This window comes from Manis javanica, chromosome 5 (genome assembly GCF_040802235.1).
Source record: "Manis javanica isolate MJ-LG chromosome 5, MJ_LKY, whole genome shotgun sequence".
Lineage (NCBI taxonomy): Eukaryota > Metazoa > Chordata > Mammalia > Pholidota > Manidae > Manis > Manis javanica.
In genome coordinates this window covers 113,163,282-113,179,619 of record NC_133160.1, presented here as the reverse complement: position 1 = coordinate 113,179,619, position 16,338 = coordinate 113,163,282, and positions in this window count along the sequence as shown.

The window sequence follows — 16,338 nt, the reverse complement described above, 5'->3', positions numbered from 1 at the left end:
CGGACTTATATCTGCACAAGTCTTACCAACTAACCCTGTTTCCATTCTCCCCCTGGTCATTTTCCCAGAACTTGCCTCCTCCAGCCCAGAAGCCCCAAATCCCTTTTCCTTTGTGTTAGCTTAAGAGTATATGAGCCCAAGTTCTAACCACTCCTGGGACCTTTCATGGGAACATGCATGGTGCCCATGTTAACAAACATCTGTTTGGTTTTCTCTTGTTAATCTACCCTTTGCCAGTCTACTTTATAGGGCCGTACTTGGAAAACCTAGGACGGGTAGAAGAAAAATATTGTTTTCCTCCCCCTACACTATTTCCTGTCTACCCATCACCCCCAGTCCTTTATTGCAAGCTTTCTATAGTCCAGGTCTGTGTAGAGTGCTTTACACACATTGTTTTATTTAATTGTTGCAGCAACTGCATCAGGTGGGTATTTTATGCCTATTTTATACATGAGGAAGTCAAAGTTTAGAAAGTTTAATAACTTTCCTAAAGTCACCCCAAAGTAGATGGTAGAGCTGGGGTTTGAACGCCTGTCTGACTTCATCTGCTGCTTTCTGAGTGAGTGTCCCAGATCTCTAGGCCTTTGTGTCTTAATTGGCCCTTTGGACTTGAACAGGGTAATGGGCATGTGTGAATGTTCTACAATGTAACAATGCTTTTCTCAAACCAGCCTAGAGCAGTGGTTCTCAGGTAGATCCAGGCAAAACTGAACTTTCCCAGAAGTTTTCCACCATTTGGGACATCACCAAAGGCCAGTGACTGCACTTCCTGCATTTGCATTTGTGCCTGTTGTATTCCTGGTGATTCTCCTGGAAGCACAAGGTGCTGACAAACACTGTGTCTTCTAACAGAGTCATGCCTCTATGTAGTGCAATACCTAATATTGAGATAACAAATCACTCTCTCTTCAGTGCTGTTTTAGAGTACAGTCAGAGCATTGTATCAGTTTTTCAGTGTAAGCATCTAGGTAGATGATTTTATCTATCCATTTCATTATTGGAGACTCACTTGAGGTATCACAAAATATTTGTACTGAAAAGTAGGTGTTGGGTCTGATAAGCCAGAAGGAGGAGGAAGAACCAAGCTAAACAGAATCTGGGAGCCCCAAACTTCCCGCCTGGGGCTGGTCTCTCCCACAAGCACCTCCTGTCCCAGGGCCTCCGTGCCGACCCTGCTTTGGGGGTTGAGGCAAAGGGAGGACCAGGATGAGTGTCAGCCCCTTGGCGGCAGCTAGTCCTGGGGAGGGAATGGGGCTCTTCAGCCCCCAGAAAATGGCTGCTGGGAACTCTGAAACGTGGTCCCCTGAGAAGTGGAAAATGAGAGACAGAGAGATGTTAAGAAAAGGCAGTGCTTGAGGAAGGCAGGAAATACTGACTGGTGACAGAGGAAGCCTGAAGCTCTGTGCCGGAGACGGGCTGCGAGGGTGGGCACCCAGGCTGGCTCCATCTAGGCCAGGCGCTGCCTTCTTCTGAGGCCACTGGTGCCTGCTCACCTGGCTAAGGTGGGTGCTCGGCCTGAGTCCAGGTGCGATGCTTAGCTTCCACCTAATGAAGTATCTTTGTTTGCCCCAACTCCCCAGGTAATAATAGCTAATAATAAAAATAACTTACATTGCATCTTATGTTTGCCATGCTGTCACACTGTTCCAAGTTCTTTAGCTGTATTTGTTCACACCATACAATAAGTAGGAACTATTTCTACTTTACAGATGAGGAGGCTGAGGCCTGGTGAAGTTAAATAATTTGCCCAAAGTGCTGGCTGTGAAGTGAAGATCAGGATCCCAGTTGAAGGACACAGGCTGCTATGGACTGAATGGCATTCTCACAAAAGTCTTCCATCGAAGCTCTGCCCCTCAATGTGATAATATTTACAGATGGGCCTTCAGTCGATAATTAGATTTAGATGAGGTCGTGAGGGTGACAGCCTCACAATAAGGTTAGTGCCTTTATAAGAAGAGACCAGAGAGATTGCTCACTCTCACTCTATCTTTCTGCCATGTAAAGATAAAGCAAAAAGGGGCTGTCTGCAAGCCAGAAAGGAGCTTTCTCCACAGTCTGACCATGCTGGCACCCTGGTCTTGAATTTCCCAGCATCCAGAACTATGAAAATAAATGCCTGTTGTTGAGTCCACCAGCCTGTGGTATTTTGTCACAGCCGCCCAAGCTCAGACGCAGGCCCACTGCACCACTCCAAGAGGTGCTCTCCAGCCCCTTGTTCTGTACTCGGCACATGGGTCGGTCACCTCTGCACCTGGAGCCAACTTCCTGCCACGCACAATGATGCTGTCTGCTCTCATCTTCCCAGGAGGTCTGGGTATTCCTCCAGCATAGCCCAGGCCAGTGTCCTGTAGTAGGCTATTCTCCACCTACTGCCCAGCTTCCTATACTGATGCAGGAGGACAACTAGACTGACTTTATGTAGACAGATGAAGCTGATACTCTGTAGTACTGTCTGAGCAATATCAACTTCCAACGAATACCTCTCCATCCTTCCCTATGATACGGCCTGATATTCCACCGTTAGAGAGTCATCTCTTCAACTTAAATGACTACCTCTCCTTATATTCAGTTTAATTCAATAAACATTTACTGTGTGCTGTGCAAGGCAGCAGACACAAAAAAATAAAGATAACTACCTTTTATTGTGAAAGCCTGTCAGGCTTGCCAGTCACATGGACCCCTTCTGAAGGAAAAGCAACGTGGCCGTTATGGCCACAGTACAGGGACATACTCAGTAAGAGTCCTCCACATCAGAGAACTAAACACCCATGTTTGGTCAGAGACAAGAGAGTGAAATCAGGTCTGCCTGGAGAAAGGCTCAGAGAGAATAAATCTCTCAGGGTCCCAAACCTGAACAAACGCTTCTCCAAACACAAATGGCCATCAGGCACATGAAAAGATGCTCCACATCGCTAATCATCATTGAAATGCAAATCAAAACCACAATGAGATATCACCTCAAACCCCAAAAGATGAGAAATAATAAGTGTTGGCAAGGATGTGGAGAAATGGAAACCCTCCTACATTGTTGGTGGGAATGTGAATTGGTCCAGCCCTGTGGAAAGCAGTATGGAGGTTCCTCAAAAAACTAAAAATAGAAATACCGTTCAGCCCACTAATTACACTTCAAGGATTTACCCAAAGAAAACAAAATCTCTGTTTCAAAAAGATATACACAACCCTATTTTTATTGCCACATTATTTATAATAGCCAAGACATGGAAGCAACCAAAGTGTCCATCAATAGATGAATGGATAAAGAAAAGGTTGTTCAATAGGCAAACATCTCCTGAATATAAGCATGAGCAACTTCTTCCTGAATGCATCTCCTTGAGCAAGGGAAATAAAAGTATAAATTAACTCATGGGACTACATCAAACTAAAAAGTTTCTGTACAGCAAAGGACACCATCAACAGAACAAAAAGGCATCCTACAGTATGGGAGAATATATTTGTAAATGACATATCTGACAGGGGGTTAACATCCAAATATATAAAGAACTTATATGCCTCAACACCCAAAAAGCAAATAACCCAATTAAAAAATGGGCACAGGATATGAAGAGACAATTCTCCAAAGAAGAAATTCAGATGGCCAAAAGACACATGAAAAGATGCTCCATATCACTAATCATCAGGGAAATGCAAATTAAAACTACAACGAGATATCACCTCACACCAGTTAGGATGGCCAGCATTGAAAAGACTAAGAACAAATGCTTGCGAGGATGTGGAGAAAGGGGAACCCTCCTACGCTGTTGGTGGGAATGTAAGCTAGTTCAACCATTGTGGAAAGCAATATGGAGGTTCCCCAAAAAACTAAAAATAGAAACACCATTTGACCCGGGAATCCCACTCCTTGGAATTTGCCCAAAGAGTACAACTTCTCAGATTCAAAAAGACATATGCACCCCTATGTTTATCACAGCACTATTTACAATAGCCAAGATATGGAAGCAACCTAAGTGTCCATCAGTAGATGAATGGATAAAGAAGAGGTCGTACATATACACAATGGAATACTATTCAGCCATAAGAAAGAAACAAATCCTACCATTTGCAACAACATGGATGGAGCTGGAGGACATTACGCTCAGTGAAATAAGCTAGGTGGAGAAAGACAAATGCCAAATAATTTCCCTCATTTGTGGAGTATAACAATGAAGCAAAACTGAAGGAACAAAATAGCAGCAGATTCAGAGACTCCAAGAAAGGACTAGTGGTTACCAAAGGGGAGGGGTGTGGGAGGGCGGGTGGTAAGGGAGGGAGAAGGAGATTGAGGGGTATTATGTTTAGTACACATGGATCATAGGGAGAACAGTGTAGCACAGAGAAGGCACATAGTCAATCTGCGGCATCTTGCTGCACTGATGGACAGTGACTGCATCGGTGTATGGGTGGAGACTTGATAACATGGGTAAATGTAGTAACCACATTATTTTTTCATGTGAAACCTTCATAAGAGTGTGTATCAATCATACCTTAATGAAAAATAAAAAAAAAAGAAAAGGTTGTTCATACACACAATGGAATATTACTTAGCCATAAACAGGAAAAACCCTGCCATTTGCAATAACATAGATGATCTAGATGGTATTATGCTAAGTGAAATAAGCCAGGCAGAGAAATACAAATACCATATGATTTCACTTATTTGTGGAATATAAAAACAAAGCAAAGCAAACAAAATAGCAGTAGACTCACAGACACTGAGAAGTGACTTGTGGTTACCATGGGAGAGGGATTGGGGTAGGTGGGTAGAGAGGTTGAGGGGAATAAAGCAGCATAAAAATTCTCAGTCATAATGTAAGTTGGTCTCAGGGATGGTTAGAACAGCATGGAGAATATAGTGAATGATTCTGTAACATCTTCCTGTGTTGACACATAGTAACTGTATCAGTGGAGGGTAGGGGGAGGATTTAATAATATGGATAACTGTTGAACCAATGTATTGTACACGTGCAACTAATATAAGATTGTATATCAACTATACTTGGATGAAAAAAAAGAATGAAAATCATGTGGGTAAAACTTCTTGTCTTGGAAGATCTCATTTTTCTAAAGCATGTCCAAATACTCTTCCTGATAAGAAGGGAGTATAAGCATAACAAAGTGACCAGGAACTCCAGAAATCATGTTTTAATCCATACTCATCGTGAATTTGGTAAACATGTTATTGCTTTACCAAATTCTGTATGTTTGCCAAGCACTTCATGGAGCAGTTAATTCCAAACTTATCTCTCAGGTAAAGAGATTAATTTTTGAAATTCTCTTTTAAATTAAAAGTTCAATGTGTTCAGCCAGCCAGTATTTGGTGGGCATTTCCTGTGAGTGAGGCACACCAAACCCTCCCTCAGAGACAGGTGCATGGTCCAGGGGTTCCCCAGGTGGCAGTCAGCTGTGGGTCTGTGCTCTCCCCTAACAGCAGATTATCCTCATTCTTGGCGTAAACACACTTACAGCATTATGATAGTCCTGAAAACTGCTGCTTAGCTCAGACACAATCGTTCATGTTTGTCATTAAAAACCTTGGAGTCTTACATTTTGTGATGATCCTAGCTCTAACCTCTTTTTCCTTCAACTATAATTTTTGTTCTGATTAAAGTAAAAACAAAACAAAACAGGAACCCTCTCAGGTGGAGGCTTTTAACATGACCAAATATGAGACTTACTTTTCAAATAATTGTTGATGCCAGAGTCCATCTCTAGACATTCTGATTCAATTGATTTGGGATGGGGCCCAGATATCAGTATTTCTTAAAAACACTTGCCTCCCCAGATGGTTCTAATGTGGAGAACCTCTATTCTAAGGGACGTAACCCTGGGAGTGCCTGTCTTCCCTTCTTTTGGAATTTGCAGCCCCACTGAGTTCCCACTGCTGGTGGTTGCTAGGGTGTCCTACTACTGGAGGGGCCGGCAGGCCCTCTGGCCTTGACAGTGGGCTCCTCCTGGGACTGGCAGAGCTGACAGGACAGTTTACTCTTTTGAATGGAGTCAGGTTTGCCCTATGAGCTTGTACTTGTTCCCAAGGGCTGGGAAAATGGATACATTACTGCAGGATTACTGCACATTACTCAGAGGAAAGATGAACAATGACAGTCCAGTGTCTAAACTTGCATGAACTTCTGATACAGGAAACAGCTGTCATCCAAATGCATTAATTAGGGCCCTATTTGTAGCTCTGCTGGGAAGACTTTCTCACTAGCTGAAGTAGGACACACTTGGAGAACTGTTGTTTTAGGGGTGAAGGTGATCGGCCAGCTTGAATGGTGTAGGTGGGAGACCTCAGCTCTGTCCTCACCTGCAGATATGTCCCCGTAATAACTAAACAAAGACTGGAATTACAGCATATGCTGTCATGTCCCACACTCAACAGACATGACAAAGCAGTTTTCCATGTACCCTGACAGTAAGGTGGCAAATATAGAGGAAATGTTTGAAACGCTCCCCTCCAGACTGGGAAGACAAAGCAGCCAATGGGCAAAGCAAATGCTCCCTCTCTGGGCTAGAGGACTGATCCTCAGCCTGAACTATAAGCCTAAGTGGAGAAGGCAAAGCCTCAGCTGGTATGGGAAGCATTTGCTTTGGAGGCATGGCCTGAAAAAAACATTCCAGACAGTAAAAGGTGCAGAAGTGCTCAGAAAAGAACTTATCTGCCCACATAGAGACAGCGCTGATCTGTGACATAAAGTGCTACTACAAGATCAAGATGTTGTCCGCAGCTGAGGAAGAACTGCATTTGCTCTAGGTACCATACCACGTGCTGTTACTGTGGGACCACACAGAGAAGGGATAGCGAAATGCCTTGTGTAAACTGTAAAGTGCAATATGAATTTGATGGTGGCGATTCATTACCTAGAGGGCCTTGCTACTCAAAGTGTGGTCTTTGAACCACCATTATCAGACTTACCTAGAAGCTTGCTAGAAGTGCTACTGTAAAGTGCTTTTAAAAAAAATGTTGTACATAACATAATATTTCCATTTTTTAATGTACAGTCCATTCACATTGTTCTGCAACCTCACCACTCCATTCCAGAACTCTTCCTCTTTCCAGACTGAAACTCTGTACCCTGGCCTTTTAAATAAGGTTTCCAGGTGATTCCTATGCACACAAAAGTTTAAACAGCAGTGGTCTAGGGGACTTCTGACCCCAGATTCTGTGGTAAACTTAATCACAGTTTACTATTCAGTGGACACTGTGCTAAACATCTTTTATCTCATTTAATCCTCCCAACAACCTTACGAGTAAGTACAAATTCCACGTTACAGATAGGGAAACATTTAAGCATTTTAATGAAGATTGCAGTGGTAAGGGGTAGAGCTGGGATGTCACTTAGCATCTGTGATTCAGAGCGGATGCTTTCTTCCCTCTGGACTTCCTCTGTACCCAGAAAGATCCCATCGTGGTGCTTTGCATTTGAGAACATGTGTTGAAGAAGAAAGGTGTCTGGATATGCAGAAGGAAGAAGGAAAGTAAGATCCCACAGCAAGTAAGTCCTTATATCCGTGGTTTTATACAACTCATGCATTTAGTCAAGAAACTTGTAGAATCTGGGACTCTGCCTTCACGGTGTTACTGAATCTTGTCTTCCAGCTTATTCTCTTAACCGAGATTTTCTTTCCTTTCTTAGGCATTTCAAATGATCCTGTTTCTCTCTTTTCAGAACCTTCTGTAACAAACAAGATCAGACAGGAAGTTGCTGCCAGGGAGTTCTGTGCTGGATGGTGGAATGGTGTGGCCAAGCTCACTGCTTACCTATGTCGCACACATGGTTTCAGGGCTCAGCATGATTCAGGGGTGCAGACTGGAAGGTCTGACTTTGAATGTGACTCAGGAACTCTTGACTGTCTCCCTTGCTTATATCTGAAACTGGGAAGTTTACAAAACCCGAAACCTTTTCTAATGAGAAAAGATAAATCCCTTGTAAGGAGAAAAAACACAATGGAAAATCCCACGGGAAATTTCTGAAACTGCCTGACTTGTGTGTCAGCAACCGGGAGGTCAGATCTGGCCAGATGGCTTCCGGGCACAAAGCTGGACAAGGGCTGTCCTTTCAGGGAGCAAACACCTAAAGGATACTTCTGGTCATTAAAGTTGCTTGAGAACTGCATAAACCACGACCCAGTCTTCTTAATGATCACTCAGAAAGACTCATTAATCAAAGATCGACTAGATGAATGTTTCTCAACCCTGGCTGCACAGTGGAATCAGTCACTTGTGAAGCTACTCTAAAATCTTCCTATGCCAGGACCCACACCTGGAGATCTGACTTAACCAGGCTGGGGTGATGCCCAGGCATTGGTATTTTTAATGTGTAGCCAGCGCTGAGAAGCAGTGAATTAGACAAAGCAGGGCAAAAGTCCTGTCATGTTGTATCTGCAGCATCTAACACAGCCTCTGGCACCCCATAACTATCCCTGGAACATGTGTGTGAATACATGAACTAGTGTTATCACATAAACAGCTAGGAACACTTGGATACTACTTCATGGGTTTCAAAATACCTTTTATGCCCTTTTCTCATTCAAGTCTCATGACTCCCCTAGAAAATAATGTTGTATGGTACCCATTTTACAGATAAGGGATCTGAGGCCTAATGAAATTTGGTGATTTCCCCTCTGCCAAATTCCACAAAACTAATCAACAGACTGTTTATTGAACTCTTGTGTCCTTGGAAGTTTAATGCCTGTGAGGCTCTCATCTAGCTCCAGCGGTAGCCTGAGAAACTTTGACTGTTTGCTTTGGCACATATGTCATTTATTCCTCCCACCTTAAATCTTATGTCCAATTTTAAACAATGCCTATTAGAGAAAAATTCAAACAAAATAAAGAGAATAGTATAATTAGCTCTCATGTAATCATCACTCAGGTTCAACCATGATCAAGTCAGGGTCAGTGTGATTTCATCCACACCCCCATGCTGCTGTCCCCTATTTGGAAACACATCCACGTTTCTCTAAGGAATTGAAAACAAAGTAACTTCAATGTCATTATCATACTTAACAAATTCCTTAATATTGTCACATATCCAATCAGTATTTACACATCTCAGATTATATTTTTTAAGAGCAGTTTCTTTGATTAGGGACCTAAGTTCCATGCCTTCCAATTGCTTGATATGGCTCTTAAGCCTCTTTTAATTGGAGGGTTCCCCTTCATTCCTTTTTGGCTCCTTGTAATTTGTTTGTTGAAGAAACCAAGTCATTTGTCCTGTAGAGTTCCCAGTCTGGATTTTGCTCAGAAAACACTGCTGCTGTCATTAGCACAGTCCTCTGGTTCCTGTAGCTCCTATAATTTAGTAGGTAGATCCAGAAGTTTGATCAGATTTGGATTTTTTTTTTTCAAAGCTCTTTCTTAGGTTCAGGAAAAGATTGGCCTGGAGGTAGAAATTTTGAAACCAAAACTAGTTGTCAAGGTTAGGTAGCTAATACATATAGATTCATGGCCTAGAATTAGGAGGGACCTGGGTGACTGTGGGCCTGGTGTGTACTGGCTGGGAGGATGCCTTTCCTAACCTGGGTATAGGGTTAGCCCCACTTTACTCCAATGTCGCCTCCCCTTTCTTGATTCTCAACCATGTGGCCCCAGCATGGGCATGAATTCTATGGGGGCTTCTTGCCTGGAAGTCACCTTCTCCCTAGAAACACCACTGTTTACAGCTCTTTGGTGATGAGGGATCAGCAGTTTCTAGAATCTACTGTAAAGACACAGCATTTACATAGAGTGACATCTAGTGGCCCTAAAAATAAATTTATTGTGGTGTAGTGGCCCTTTTTCAAAGGGACATCAAACTGGTTTGGTCTTTTAAGTATGTATTTTTATTGTATTTTTTTCAATTACAACATCACGTGATCATAAAAAACCTGAAAGGATACTAAATAATAATAATAGCCTTGGCAATTAGGTTTGAGAACTGCATAAACCACGACCCAGTCTTCTTAATGATGGCTCGGAACGACTCATTAATCAAAGACCAATTAGATGAATGTTTCTCAACCCTGGCTGCACAGTGGAATCAGTCACTCATTTCCAGCATTTCCCTCAAAACCTTCCAGGTGCTTTTGGGGGAACAGGAAGTGAAAACCCTGAGTGAACACACACCCCTGGAGTATCCACAGCTAATGGTGGATAATTCTCTTCAATGGATGCATAGTATTTCATGGAATTGGGGGGATAATTTATTTACCTAGTCCCTTGTTAATGAACTTGGGGGTAGATTCCAGTTTTTTTGCTGTTAGAAACAATGCTGCCCAGAACATCTCTTTTCATGTGATTTCGAACTCTTGAAAGTGTTTCTGAAGATAGTCATCTACAGGTGATATCACTGGGTCAAAGAGAATGGCATTGCACCAGTTTACACCTCTACCAACAATGTCTGAGGGTACCTGCTTCCCCACATGCTCACAATACCCATATATTTTCACTTAAATAAAAATATTTGTGTAGCTTGGTTTTTTATCTTTCTGTTTTAAAAAAAGGTATTTTTTGTTGCCATGACTAGGTTGGGTTGTCTGATAGTTTTTTTCTGACCATTAATTTTCCTAGAGACATGTTATGATGTGTTTGTGACCTGGTGGTGGATTCCAACTTAGAAGCAAGGATATGTTTGACCCTTATTAATATTATTAACTCCAATGATAATTCTGGAGTGCCTACTGTGTGCCTGGTGAGTTGTTGGAGACACGCCGGTGAGAAGGACATGAAACTGGCCCTGTGTTATCAGGGAGCCAGTGGAGGCTGGCTCCTGAAAAAAACTCAAGAAATCGTGGCATGAGAACGCGAGCTGCAAACTTCTGTGGATTCCCTGAAGAAGGAAATGGCATTGATGTGAGAGAAGGCAGCAAGAGAGCGCCGGCAGCAAGGTGCCATTGAAGAGGTAAAAAATTCCTTATAGAATGAAATGGAAGCACTGCCAGGTGCTCTGAAGGAGGAAAAGGCCATCATGGAAAAAGACTAACTCCTGAGAGAAGTACAGGCGGAGGTGGCACGAGAACATCAGCTGTGAAGCATTGACGTGAAGGTAAGAGACCTTCTGAAGACTGAGCTGGCATTGCTGCGAGGCACAGAAGAAAAGGTAAAGGTTGTAGCAGAGGAGGCACTCGGGGGAGGGGAGAGAAAGGTGCCATCAGTCCCAGAAATGGAGGAGCTGGGGAAGGATTTAGGGGTGGTGCCGGAGGCACTGGCCCCTCCTGTATTGAGAGCACACCCAGTGGTTGTAAAGAAAATAAAGACCCAGCAGCTGAAAGTTCCCCAAGGAGAGGAGCAGCCCCCTCCCCAGGTTGTGGAGCACTCTATGATCCGCCCCTATACTCAGGCTGGGCCGGTGGCTGTGGGACTTAGGGGTGGATGGAATAGTTCTGTCAGGATCAGAGATGGAAAAACTGTCTTCCCTGACAGTGCAGCCCACCTTGAGGCAGCAATTACAAAATTCACATCAGACCCCAGAGAGTCACTCCCTCCTCGATTGGCTTATGGCTGCACTTCATGCTGTGTGGCCCAATCCGGGTGATCTACCATCCTCTCCTGTTAGATGGCAGATGTATGCTGAGCTCCAACAGGTGTTACGAGAGCTAGGTATAAGAAACGCCATCTATAGTCCAGAGAATTATGGCCCAGATGAAGAGATTTTTATTACTGGGATGAGAAATATTGTGCTTCAAACGGCTCCCACATCATTGGTTTGGGTCTCTAGTGGCCATTCTTTCCTCTCACTTAGGGCATCCCATAAGCACGGCGACATGTACAGTAGCAGACTTAGGAGAGGCTGAAGCAATGAGAACCCAGAAAGAAATAAGACGTGTTAATCACAAGAAGAATTTAAAGGGCCCCATGAATCCCCAAGGATTACAAGGACCCAGATGTGGGTTGATTTAATACGGGCGTAGCAGATGAAAGGAAATTAGATGAGAAGCCAAACAGGATCTTACTAGAGCTATGGCAACAGCTGAAACCAGAGCAGCAGTTCCAGCCATTAAAACCAAAGAGGCAGAGGTCAGAGACAGAGCCACAAGTCTGGCCTGTGTGTTTGCAAGACTTCCTGCTGGAGAGTGAGCCAACCTCACTTGAGCCCACACAGGAAGGTGATTAGGGAACATGGTTTGATTGAGGGGAAGGTCAAGGTATCTGCCCTGAGGGACCAGGTGGTGACTGGAGGCCACATGTTGAAATAGCTATCCATTGGTCCCCAGTGAACATTGTAATGTGTCCTGGCTCTGGTGGACATACGGGCTGAATGTTCACTGATTCATGGTAATCCTGAGCGGTTCCCCAGGACCCCCACTATCATAGATGGATAAGGGGGGTAAGGCTATCAGAATGAAACAAGCCCAAATCCCTTTGGAAATAGGGCGTCTACCCCTAAAGGAGCATACTGTGTATATATCTCCTATCCCTCAGTGTATTTTGGGGATTAATATCCTGCAGTGTCTATGGTTGCAGACCACTGCAGGTGAGTTCAGACTGAGAGTACGTGTGGTGAAGGCAGTTCTGAGGGGACATGCTAGGCACCTGCCCATAGCTTTGCCTGTGCCTCAGTGGGTGACTAATACCAAACAATACAAACCACCTGGAGGGCATAAAGAGATTAGATAAATTCTCCAGGAGCTGGAAATGGTGGGTATTATAAAGCCCACCCATAGTCCTTTCAATTCCCCAGTGTGGCCAGTAAAAAAGCCAGATGGCTCCTGGCGTATGACTGTGGATTACAGAGAACTGAATAAAGTCATCCCCTCTATTGCAGGCTTGATGGATACCCTCAGCCATGAACTAGGAACATACCATTATGTGGTAGATCTTGCTAATGCCTTCTTTTCCATTGACATTGAGCAGGAAAGTCAGGAACAGTTTGCCTTCACATGGGAAGGAGGGCAATGGACTTCCACCGTCCTTCCACAGGGATACCTCCACAGCCCCACCATCTGTCATGGACTTGTAGCCCAGGACTTGGCTACATGGGAGAAACCGCCAATGGTGAGGCTGTACCATTATATTGATGATGTCATGCTCACATCCAATTCTCTTTCAGATCTAGAAGGTGCAGCACCTAGACTGCTGCAACATTTACAGGAGAAAGGATGGGCTGTGAAACAGCACCAAGGTTAAGGGACCTGGTTTGTCAAATTCTTGGGAGTCGTCTGGTCAGATAAGACCAAAGTTATATCAGAAGCAGTTATAGATAAAGTCCAGGCCTTTCCAACTCCTACAACTGTAGCATTGCTGGAGGAGTTTTTGGGTCTTTTGGACTACTGGAGAGTGTTTATCCTGCACTAGGCACACATTCTGAAGCCCTTATACCAGTTGGTATGAAAGGGCATCAGGTGGGACTGGGATGAGACATGTATATCTGCCTTTACTACAGCAAAACAGGCTTTCGTGCCTTGAGTGTGATAGACCACCTATCAAGGCTCTGTGAGCTGTATGTTCATGTGACTGAAGACGGTTATGGCTGGGGTCTCTGGCAGTGACTTGAATGAGCTCGCCAACCTATTGAACTCTGGTCACAACTCTGGAAAGGGGCAGAGGTATGATACACTTTGATAGAAAAACAACTGACTTCCATGTGTCATGCCTTGCTGGCTACAGAAACCATCACTGGGATGGCCCCAATAAGGGTAATATCCACCTATCCCATGTTGGGGTGGGTACGAGACTGGATCCAAAAGCCAAGGAGTGGTGTGGCACAAACGCCCACACTGGCCAAGTGGGGTGCTTACCTACAGCAGCGTAGTGCCCTCTCTAGTAGCCCCTTGAGTGAAGAATTCCAATGCTTATTGGGGCCGGTGACATATACTAGTGAAAAGCAGGAAGAACTTGCTTTTGAACCATTAGTAGCAGAGAGTCCCTATCAGGAGGAAAGAGACCCTATAGCTGAAGATGCATGGTACACAGATGACTCCAGCTGTGGGCAGCCCCCAAAATGGAGGGCCACAGCTTTCCATCCTAAGACTGAGACAATATGGATGGGAGATGGTGAGGAGAAGAGCAGCCAATGGGCAGAGTTGTGGGCTGTGTGGCTTGTGATCAGCCAGGAGCCCTCCCCTATAGTTGTCTGCACTGACAGCTGGGCTGTCTGTCGGGGCTTGACCCTGTGGCTACCAACCTGGTACCAATCCAACTGGCTGGTTGGTCACTGACCCCTTTGGGGGCAAGAATTGTGGCAAGACTTATGGGCCTGTGGTCAGACTAAAATAATTACAGTATGCCATGTGACAGGTCATTTGCCACTGGCATCCCCAGGAAATGATGAAGCAGATAAATTGACCCAGATACGTTGGTTAGAAGGAAAGCCTGCCTCTGATGTAGCCCAATGGCTACATCAGCTTTTGTTGCATGCCAGGCAAAAGACAATGTGGGCTGTAGCCCCTTGGTGGGGCTTGCTTTTGACTTTCGAAGGAGTTAGTAGAGCCCAGCAGGAATGTGTCATGTTCTCCAAAAGGGACTTACACCAAGTTCCACAACAGCATGGGACAATAGCTGAGGGGCCTATACCCCTCATCAGGTGGCAGATAGACTATATTGGACCTCTACCTGTGTCAGAAGGATATCAGTATGTGATGACTTGTGTGGACCCAGCTACTTGTCTTCTGGTTGTTTTTCCTGCCCATTGTGCAGACCAGCAGATGACCAAAAGAGGCCTGGAGCATCTCTTTGCTGCCTATGGCTGACCACAGATAATTGAGAGTGAGCAGGTCACCCATTTTACTGGACAAACACTGCAAGAATGGGTGTGACAGCTGGGAATCAAATAGAAGTTTCATATGCTATACAATCCTGTCACAGCTGGCATGATAGAGAAGCAAAATGGCTTGTTAAAATCCAGACTAAAGGTAGATTCCAATAGTCTGCAAGGACGGTCAGTCTGCTTATGGACCATGCTGTGGTGTTTGAACGAGAGACCCCAAAAAGGAGCCTGGAGCCCCGTAGACATGTTAACACATATGGCTGCCTCCCCTATACAGTTGCAAGTACAAACCAAGGAAGAATCACTGAAGCCAAGGTTCGGCCACCAGAATAACCTCTTGCTGCCAGCACCAACTGCACAGAACCCCAGAGACTCCATTGAGTGGACATGGCGTTGGACCTTTCGACACATGGACCAATGATGGCTGGCTCTCCTAGCACCTTGGGGACAAGGCCTGGAAGCTGGCCTCCTGTGTATTCCTGGAATAACAGCAGCGTGGCCACCAAAGGTTACAGTAGTATATCTTGAATGGCCAGAAGGTAGGAGCATCTTACCGGGGAGTTCTGTTTTATCATTATGGCCTATGCATATACCTCCAGTAGCACTATATATAGACTCTTCAGTAACTCCCATGGGGAAAGGAGTAAAAGTATTGTATACTAGACACAGAAGGGACCCCCTTCCTGCTATAGTCCTATCACAGGACCACTCTATTGCATGCATCCAACCTGATGGACAAGATTTGCCTATATTGGTGTCATTAAAACATGTGTCTTATCACCCCTAAAGTCTTTGTGGATTGGGAACTTCCTCTGGTTTGAGGATCATTGTAATTTTTGTTACCTATATCAAAATATTGCTGTATCTTAATTTTTATTATCTCTAAGTTGTTGCTATCCTCTGTTGCTATTGTAGAATCTGGTTACAGTGCTCCAGCTTTCTCGCACAGGGAGCATTGTGGAAGATTGAAAGCATGTACATTGTAAGGTGAAAATCCTGGAGGGGTGGAGTGTGGGGAAGTTGGGGTTCCTATGGCCAGGATCCTCACTGAACTTCAACTACCTGATGATGTAACTGGCCTGTTGCTAGGCTACCACTTCCACACCTTTAGGCAATAAACTATTATTGTGCTATACAGAAAGCTCGGGCCAGGGCTCTGGGCAGAGGTAGAGATGCTAATACTCAACCTACCGCTGGGAGAACAAGCCAGGTAATAAACCCTTTCACCCCAGAGAACATTTTGCTGTCAGTTTCTTTGGTCACATTGAATCCATAGCTAACTTGCCCAGGGCTGAATCCCATTGGCAAGACAGGGTTCTACAGAAATAAGCATTAAAAAATAGAACAATGATTATTAGAGATTCATGGAACCTAATTATACTTGCATGTAAATTCTATGTCCAACAGCATTGTAATTGTTTAAACAATAACAAAACCCCAAAATACTTATTTACAACTTGAAGACATGCCAAAATTCCCAAAATAGAAAAAGACTTTCATGATTATTAGTATATTTCTAGAAAACAATGTTTTTGGGAAGTAAGAACCCTTCCTGAAATCCTTTGATTTTTATTAACACACCTAGACTTTAATTCCTTGGCTTGTTAATGTTTTGGGTTATTTATTGCTTGGTAACCAATCTTGCAAAAGTTAGTGG